This window comes from Delphinapterus leucas, unplaced genomic scaffold, assembly GCF_059928025.1.
Source record: "Delphinapterus leucas isolate spDelLeu-1000000601 "Yukka" unplaced genomic scaffold, BTC_Dleu_Yukka2 spDelLeu_asBTCV2_sq62, whole genome shotgun sequence".
Lineage (NCBI taxonomy): Eukaryota > Metazoa > Chordata > Mammalia > Artiodactyla > Monodontidae > Delphinapterus > Delphinapterus leucas.
Window position 1 is genome coordinate 783531 of NW_028322271.1, and position 9930 is coordinate 793460.

Consider the following 9930-nt stretch of genomic DNA (forward strand, 5'->3'; position numbering starts at 1 on the left):
CTTCTTTGTTTGAGCCGTTACAGGACCTCTTTTGGCACATTCCTTTGCACAACCTGAAAGTATGTGGGAGTTAATGTCCCAAGGGGTAAACTTTGAACAGTAGGATTCAGTAATTTGTGGGTAAATTCAGTCCTATTTATCCCTTCCAATAGAAGGACCCAAAATGAAGCTAGTATGGATTTTTGAGAGTAATCATGGTATTCTGCAATTTGTCTTACTTAGTGGTAGGCAGTTCAATAATCTATACTTGTATCATCTCTCCCTTCCTCCTTGCCACTTTGTCTTTCACTTCTGCTCCCTAGAAATGAACATAACTCCTCTGCCTCAGGCTCAGCTTTCTGGGAAGACTAAGCTACCAGTGTGTACTTAGAATGCTAATCTTCAAGGTGGAATTTCGGAACTGAATTTTACCCTCAACTGAAAGCAATAAGAACACCATGTAACAGCACAATCACTAAAGATTTTATGTGTCATTTGGATGAGATATAGGTGGAAGGTGAAGAGTTCAGATTTATAATGGCTAAGGCACTTGAGCAGTATGACAGCAAAAAATAATTATAAGAACTGTGAAGTGGGTTGGCTTTTTATAAACTGCTAACCATAAGAATGTACTGTAAACCGTTGTTATTTTTAACCCAAATTTTAGTATAAAAATATGTGACCTTCAAAAATTAGAAGTTTGCATTCCTATATCTCTTACCTAGAGTTTCCAGGTTTCATTATTTGCTATATATCCTTTATCTCTCACCCTCGGTCTACCTAAACATACACTCACAACAATACACATTTTGATTACATATTTATCAATTATTTAAAACTAAGTTTCTGATACTTCACACAAATATTTTAGCTTGTATTTCATTTTTTTTGAGATATTTTATCTAATTGTAATGTAATTATCACATCCAGAAAATTTAAGCCTGATATACAAAATGTTCTTTAATATTTATGTCACGTGTTCAATATAACAATTTTCTCCAAATATGCCACTGAATATTTTTCTAGTTGTTTTTATTTCTTAGTTCTGATCCAAGATCTAATAAAAGATCACATATTGAATTTTCTGGTCATCTAGAACAACCCATATTCCTTTTATTTTTATAACGACGTTTTCACAGTTGTGACTGAGAATTTTCTTCACTTACTTCCAAATACCAGGAATGAACTTGACTAAGGGCTCCAAATCCACCACTCTGAAATCCAACTCTGTGATAACACTGAGGTCACAGGCTATCTACCGGACTCCTCTTAGAGCCGATGTTGCCAGTAACAATGTCCCTTTATTTTCCATTCTTGATATTGAAATTTTTCATTCTTATAGGAAGCTCTTCTCCCTTTTTTCTTGGTCACTGTAACTAGAAGTTTGTCGATTTTATTGAACTTTTCAAAGAATATGCTTTTATTTGCATTGATTTTTTTTAATTTTTCTATTTTCAATTTCATTAATTTCTTCTCCATTCTTTATTACTTCTTTCTACTTGCTTTGGGTTTAGTTTTCTCTATTTTTCTTTAAAAATTTCTTAAGATGGGGCTTCCCTGGTGGCGCAGTGGTTGAGAGTCTGCCTGCCGATGCAGGGGACACGGGTTCGTGCCCCGGTCCGGGAAGATCCCACATGCCGCGGAGCAGCTGGGCCCGTGAGCCATGGCCACTGAGCCTGCACGTCCAGAGCCTGTGCTCCGCAACGCGAGAGGCCACAACAGTGAGAGGCCCGCGTAACACAGACACACACACAAAAAATTTCTTAAGATGAAAAATTAAATTATTGATCTGAGTCATTTCTTCTTTCCTAATATAAGTATTCAATACTATAAATGACCCTGAGAGCACTGCTATAGCTGTATCCCTCATATTTTGATGTGTTGTATTTTTATCTGTATTTCATACAGACTATTTTTTCATTGGTTTTAGACTTCCCCTTTAACCCTGGGTTATTTAGAAATGGGATGTTTAATATCTAAAGATTTGAGAATTTTTTAGATTTATTCCTGTTTGACTTATAGCTAAATTCTATTATGCTATTAAAATGTAGCTATGATTTCTACTCTTTTAAATTGTTTGAGATATTTTTATTGGCTTATTATATGGTCTATCTTGTTGAATATTCATATGTCTTTGAAAATAATGTGTATTCTACTGTTGGGTGAATTGTTCTATAAATGTCAATTAGGACTATTTGGTTGATAGTGTTCAAATCTTCTATACTCTTACTGTCTTTCTGCCTATTTGTTCTATCAATTACTGGGAAAGGATTTTTGATGTCTCAATTATAATTTTAGAACTGCCAACTTGTTTTACTAACTTCCATTTTTGTCTCATTTATTTTGATGCTCTGTTATCAGTAATATATATATATATTTATGGTCATTATGTCTTATTGGAGAATTGACCCTTAATGATGATATACTGTCCCATTTTATTCTGGATAGTATTCCTTGTTCCGAAGCTGGCTTTTTCTGATATTAACATAGCTATTCAAGGTTTTGGGGGATATTTTCATGGCATATCTTTCTCCATCTTTTTACTTTTAACTTATCTTTATCAGTATATATTAACTGCATTTCTAATAGACACAGTAGAATTGGATCTTGCTGTCTGATCCAATCTGACAATTGCATTCTTAAGAAAGTTATATTTAAGCCATTCATAAGTAACGTGATTATGGATATCGTTGGATAAAAACTTTACTAAATTGCTAGCTGTTTTGTATTTATTTAATTTATTATATACTCTTGCTTTGCCTTCTTTTGCCTTAAATAAACATTATATAGTATATCATTTTACCTCCACTATTGACTTATTACTTATACATCTCTTATAAAGTTTGTAGTAATTTCCTGCTAATTTAAAGTATACATTGTTATATTTTTAATGAATATACCTTTAATTAATCAGGTTGTACCCTCAAATGATTGTTTCACCTATCATATAAGCTCGTTAAAACTGGCCTTAATATACCCTAAGGCCGGTAGTGTCACTGTTCTTTCTGATTAAAGCTTTTGTCTTGTGGTGGAAATAAAGAAGCAGCATCAGGATGCATATACTTGTCCCACCCACATGACTGTGTTCCCCTCTCCAGTCTGTATCACCATAGGCACTTCTTAGTAGATTTTTCAGACCCTTTGCTGTGAGAGGCCAATGGGGTTCATGAAAGAGTCCTTCAGGGCATGCAGACTCCTCCAGTTTCTTCAGTGCAGTGTTGTTTCACATGGCATTGCCAGCCTGCAATCATCCTTCTTCAAGTGTCTGCTCTTCTAGCATCCTACCAATTCTGTTTTGTTTTGTGTTGTTTTAAGAACGTGTTTTTTTCTGTATATAGCAGTACTATTGTATTATTTGGAACATTAGTCTTCTCTTAGATGTCACTTTCTAAGAAAGACAACTTCACATCTGACTCTGACAAACTGTAAATTCTTAAGTATGTATTACCTGCTTGAATTGTCACATAATAGTAAATGTTACACTGAAAATATTTTATGATGAAAGACCTTTGGAATAAAATACCCTTGGAATATTGTAAACAAAGTTTTAACATATTAAACAGGGAACTTTTTAAACAGAAGTACTTAGTAAGTTTCTCACAACTTGACATAACCTTAAATACATACCTTACTTAGAATGATTGCTTCTATCATAGAACAGTCCTATGCTGAGATCTATACCATTATTGAAATAGCTGAAAATCAATGTGTTATTGGGAGATATATAGCCAGGTGTATATTCACATTGTCAGTATGCTTTATAATAAATGCTCAAGGACTTAAAATTATTATAGCTAAGTGATTTGCCCTTGACATTCAGGGATTACTGTTATGTATTTTGACTCTTGCATTTTATATAATAGTAAGTTCATTTGGCTCAGAGCCCTAAATGTTTCCAAATGACTACAATTTTTTCAATGCCAGCAGTTTGGAAAATAATTGCTTTGAATCTCATTTTTTTTTTTATTACCCATCATCTACACTATGCCACCCAGACAAGAGAACAGTGAAGTAAAAAAAATTGTTGATTATTTTGTTACATTACAAAGTCTTCCCATTAACGTATATTGATATGGAGTTTTTTTAAGTGCAAGGACTAAGATCACTGAAAGTACAAAATAACATGCCTTAAATTTTGTTGTTTCTGGTAGATAGGCTCTGCTATAGAAATGCTGATTTGAAGGATAGTCACAAAAAGTCACAAAGCCAGATATGTAAATTTTACATGGATTAGAATATATTAGCTCAAATTTAACTTAATCCTAATTTTAGAAAAGCTACAGAACTTAACAGATAGTCAAGTTAAAAGCTTATTTATTATAATTTGTGATAAGACAAAAGATCATATATTCATACCATTCCACACGTCACAATATATAGGGCATGGAATTTCTAACACTCTTGATATCTTTGGCTTAATCCCATAAAGTTAACATTAAAAACTTCAATAGTTTTTGAGAAAGATTAACAATTTAAACAAATATTACATATGGTTTAGGATTTACTAAATGAAAATTGAAATTCCATTCTGAAATTTAGTGATTATTGATTTCTTCAATCCACATAAAATTAATTTCAGGACACCAAGGCACAGTTCAGTCAGATGAGCACAAATTTCCTTATTTTCTCTGTTCAATGTTAGACAAGAAATATTCAAATATAAACCATGCTATCTTCTGTCTGATGATAGTGTGTCAGATACAATGGTGTTCATCAACCCAGTCTATTCAGCCCCACTGTTTTCCTAGTCTTCTTTCATCTAAGGAAAGCAATGTAGCATGGTTCCAACAATTAGATGGAAACAAGTCACTGAGTTGAGCTTTTGGGAATGTTTTGAAGAATGGTGAGGCTCCATAGGCAGGCAGTTATGCTTTTGCCCTTAGGCACTTTATGTTTTTTCCACCCTTTCTTCTTCTTTATGCTTGGAATAATGGCAGGTTGTTAGAAGATTATCAACCATACTATGAATGGGAGAATGGAATCCACATGCTAAAAATGGCGAAGCAGGAAGATAGAATGTACCTGGGCCTTCAATGGCATTGGTCAGAAGCTGCATGTTTAAGAAAAACTTATAACAGCAACAAAACAACTAAGAGAGAAGAGGAGGATGAGAGAGAATGAGAGAGAGAGAGAGAGAGACTTAGAATGAAGAATGTTCTTTTATGTTTTTCTCCCTTGTTTGTACTCTTTCTTTGAAAAAGAAAACCATCATAGGATAAAGTGCTAAAAAAATGCTCAATATTTACTTAGTTAACTTATTCAATATGCTTTCCAGAAGGAAAAAAAAAATCATTACATGAAGTGGTTGACAGAACTGTAAAAATATCTCCCCAAGATTTTTTGTTTCCTAGCTGTTCAGTAAAGCACTGATACAGATACTGCTGAGAAGAGTCTTTCACGTGGAATTAAGGTTACTAATCAGTTGCTTTCTATTAGGAAGGTTATCCTGGATTACCTGAGTGGACCTAATGTAATCATATGAGCCCTTAAAAGCTAAAGAGGAAGACAGAATCATCAGTCAAAGAGATGAAGCTTGAGTGACTTGAGGCATGAAAGGGACTTGACCCACTCTTGTTGGTTTGAAGATGGAGGAATGGGGCCAGGAGCCAAGGAAGGCTAGCAGCCTCTAGAAGCTGAGAAAGATCCCTGATGTCTAGCCAACCGGCAATACCAGCAAGAAAACAGGGACCTTAGCCCTACAACCACAAGGAAGTGAATCCTGCCAATCACTCACACAAGCCAGGATGTGGATTCTGCCTTAAAGCATCAAGAAAGGAACACAGCCATGTAGACACCTTGATTTTAGCCTTCTGAGACCCAAGGAAGCTAGACTTCAGACTGTGAAGGCACTGTGAGATAATGCCTGTGTTAAGTCTCTGAATTTGTGGCAATTTGTTATGGCAACATTATGAAACTAATAATCATAGTAATACAAGAGAACCTGTTTAGAACATTTGCAAAAAATGTCTTGACATATTAACCTTTCAAAAATTACTTTCATCAAATTATAAGGCACAGATCAGAGATCAAAACCCTGAAAAATTACTACTAAGAACTCAGTGTTTTAGTGGAGGCAGGGAAGTAAGGATCATGAGATGCAATCAGGGTAGATAGTGTGTGGCTCTGTGGATGGTCCTTTGTGATTGAGCTTCCAATTGGAAGTTTGAAAAATGAATGCCAAAAAACTACACTACTTCAGAGTTTCCACTAGTGTCAGTTTCTAAAAAATCTTACATGAATTACTATAATTTCAACAAAACATTGATTTTACTAACATTTTATATTGTTGTAACTCTAAGATTTGAACAATAATGTTTACTGTGAAATATAGGAAATTTATAATTATGTTTTTAAATTTTTTGCATGTAAAAAGTAGGTTGATTGAGACTATGCAATCCCATCTATTCACTCTTTTTGTGATTATACTGAAGTGCCATTCTCTTCAGAAAAGAAAAAAATATAGAGAGCTCAACTGAAATGAAAGGATTATAGTAGTATGAATTACTCATTCATGTTAGTGATATATTCAATCAATCCAAAATATTAATTGAATAACCATTATATCCAATGATTTTTATACATAAATTTACCTACATTGCCACAACACAATGCATATTTTGAATGCATTTAAATTATTTTACACACATACACAAAATAAGACTGCTGATGATTAAATTTCACCTCGAAGTATCTTATTAGGTGATTAAATAGTAGGTGGCACAGAGTACAGTGAATAGTACCAACTATTATTTCATCACTCACTTATAATAAGAAAACATTGAATAGAGAGTCAGCGTTGTATTTATCTGAGTTTCCCAAGCAAACAACAAAATACCTAATACGTAGGAAAATAAAAATGCTGTTGGAGTGAACTGTATGTTAATAGTTACACTATTTAAGCAAGAACATGACCAAGGATAAATGTATAACTGAATAGTTATGTCCTGTCATTTTGATAAAAAATTTCAAAATAACACTAAAAAATCAAATTTTATTCTCAATTATTTGCTATTTTTCATTCTCTAAACAAATATTACATGAGTACTTGCCATGTAGCAAGTATCCAAGACATTTAGGGAATGGAAACGAGCAAAGAGAGTCTCTGGCTTTAAGAATTTCCTGGACATGTTAGAATGTTTGCCACATGCAATACCTGAAGATGTTTATTAGAGCTTTATTCGGCATGCAGCAAAGGGCAGAGGAGAAAGTGTTTAACTCAAGGTAAGTTGTTTATCTGCTGGGGGAAAATCAGTGAAATAGCTGAGAAAAACTGTCATGTGATATTATGGTTTAGTTATTCTGAAATGGGAAATAAAAGAATATTTTATACAGAAATATTAAATTATTTTATGGTGTGCAAATTAAATTCTTTGCATTGAGGTTTTGTAAAATGGCAATGTTAATCATGAACTTAAGAAAAAATATAGGTGAAAAAAGAGAAATGAGTTATATTTTTCAGGATTGGGCTGAGGGGAATATATTCCAGGCAGTGGCAACGGAAGATGCAACTTGCAGGGCTGTGAAAACTCATGGAACTTTTGAATGATGACAGGGAATTCAGAGCCAGAGCAGAGAGGTCTTGTAGGCAGACAGGGATGAGTCTGAGAAGCAAGCAGGAGTAAGATCAAAAAAGTTCTCAAATATATTGCCAACAATTATTTGACTTCAAGCTAGGCTCTGGGAACTCAATGACAGATGTGAATTGCAGAGGAATGACCGTATTTCCATTTCAGAACAATCACACTGGCAACAATGTGGAGAGTCAGAAGGGAGGCCAGAATGTGAGCACTCAAATGAAGAAAAAATGAGCATGAGCCCAATGCCAGCAGAAATAGGGTGGAGGAGAGGGCTTCAAGATAGGTTTAGGACGTAGAGTCTGTAAGACTTTCTGATTGATTTGAAATGAAGGGGAGGAACTGCCAAAGGAAGATTCAAGGACCACCCCAATTTACTGGTTAGCAAAACTTAACTTATCACACATACTTGTGATAACTATAAACTGAGATTTAAAAAAATCTTATTTATACTTGAATTTCAGAGTTAACCTAAACATTTCCTAATAAAACTTGCCTATAATTATGATTCCTTCTATTTTTTTCCTAATACTCAAAAGCAGTGATTTTACATTTCATGTAATCATGGTATAAGTGGCATGAGAAATACTAATTGCAGAATATTTACTTCAATAAGCCTTTTTCTCATGTGTTTGAATATTTCAAAACATAGCTTGTGACATTAAAGAAAAAATAAAAAAGATATAGTTAATTCTAAAAGGCACCATGAAATGCAAAATTGCAACCTATACTTAAAAAAACATTAAAACATTGAGTATTTGTCCACATACATTGCCCATTGATTTGCAGCAGCAGTAATTCATGTAAAAGCTATCATGTAATATACATGAGGCTGCTTTTCTACAATCTTGCAGAAAGGATACTTGGAAGTATCCTTTTGTACCAAAACTGGAATCATTTTTCTGATGATAGGGTAAAGTAAGGTGAAGCTTTACATTTCATGAGTAGTCAGTAAATGTAGGTGGGTGAAATCATTTATTCCTTTCAAACAGATCACAAAATGTGTTATTCTTGATGATTTCCAACAATATTATAAGTCCTTGAAGTAGCACATGTATTTGCAGAAAAAAAAATAATATACACATAAGCAAAGCAGGGTGAAAGAAACAAAAATTTACCCATGATCCCAATAGCGATTATATATATATTTGAAAGAGAGAGAGAGAGGATGCTAGCTAACTGACTAGGTAATCAGACTCCCTAAGCAAAGTCTACCATTACAGGGATTCTAGGAATCTAGGGGTGGGCAGGAATATAGTGATTCTAGTACGTCATAGTGCTTAGTCACTGGGGAAGCAGTCTGGCAAGAACACATTGGCCAATCTTGGGGCAGCTGGGGGCTGTCAACCAGCTATCCTTCCTGCAGAAGTCTTCCTTGAATAGAGATGTAAGCAAGACACCTCCCATCCATCCCTTGCTTCATACAGATTCTCTTCTCTGTGCATGAGGTTTGGAAAACAGCTCCTTCATCATTTTCTTTTTAAGCTTTGTATATGCATTTTTCTTTTGAACCAGAATCATTTTTTTAATTAATTTTTTTTAAATTTTTGGCCGTGTCCAGTCTTTGTTGCTGTGTGCAGGCTTTCTCTAGATGCGGCGAGTGGGGGCTGCTCTTCATTGTGATGAGCGGGCTTCTCATTGCAGTGGCTTCTCTTGTTGTGGAGCACAGACTCTAGGCACACGGACTTCAGTAGTTGAGGCATGAGGGCTCAGTAGCTGTCGCTCACGGGCTCTAGAGTGCAGGCTCAGTAGTTGTGGCACACGGGCTTAGTTGCTCCGCGGCACGCGGGATCTTTCCGGACCAGGGCTCAAACCCGTTTACCCTGCATTGGCTGGCAGATTCTTAACCACTGTGCCACTAGGGAAGTCCCTCCTCCGTAGTTCTTGTCCGTGTTTCTAAGGAGAAACTTATGAGAGGTTAGTGAGAAGAGGTACAGACACCATTGCTGCAGGTAGGTTCAGGGTACCATTAATACTCATCCTCTCCCTCTTCAAACACCTATACTAACTTCCTCCTACCCTTAATTATTACCACAGGATTTGGTAGCTTACCTGGCTTTATGACCCAGGATTAGCTATATAATTTTCTGTGTTCAGTGCAAAATGAAATGTAGGACTCCTTGTTCAAAAATTACTAAGAATTTCAAAACAGTGACAGCAGAGCAATAGACCAAGCATGAGGTTCTTTTAAGTATGGGGCCCTTCATTTGACCTGTGGGACTGCCCAGGTCAAATGCCCATGAATCTGGCCCTGTTGTGGCCCAAACTTAAATTTCTAAAGGGACTGAGACCTTGGTAATCACCCCTCTGTCTGGCTGGGGTTGCTGCATCCATCCACTCACAGGTACAACTGGGTAAGTTCCAAATTTCATAATGA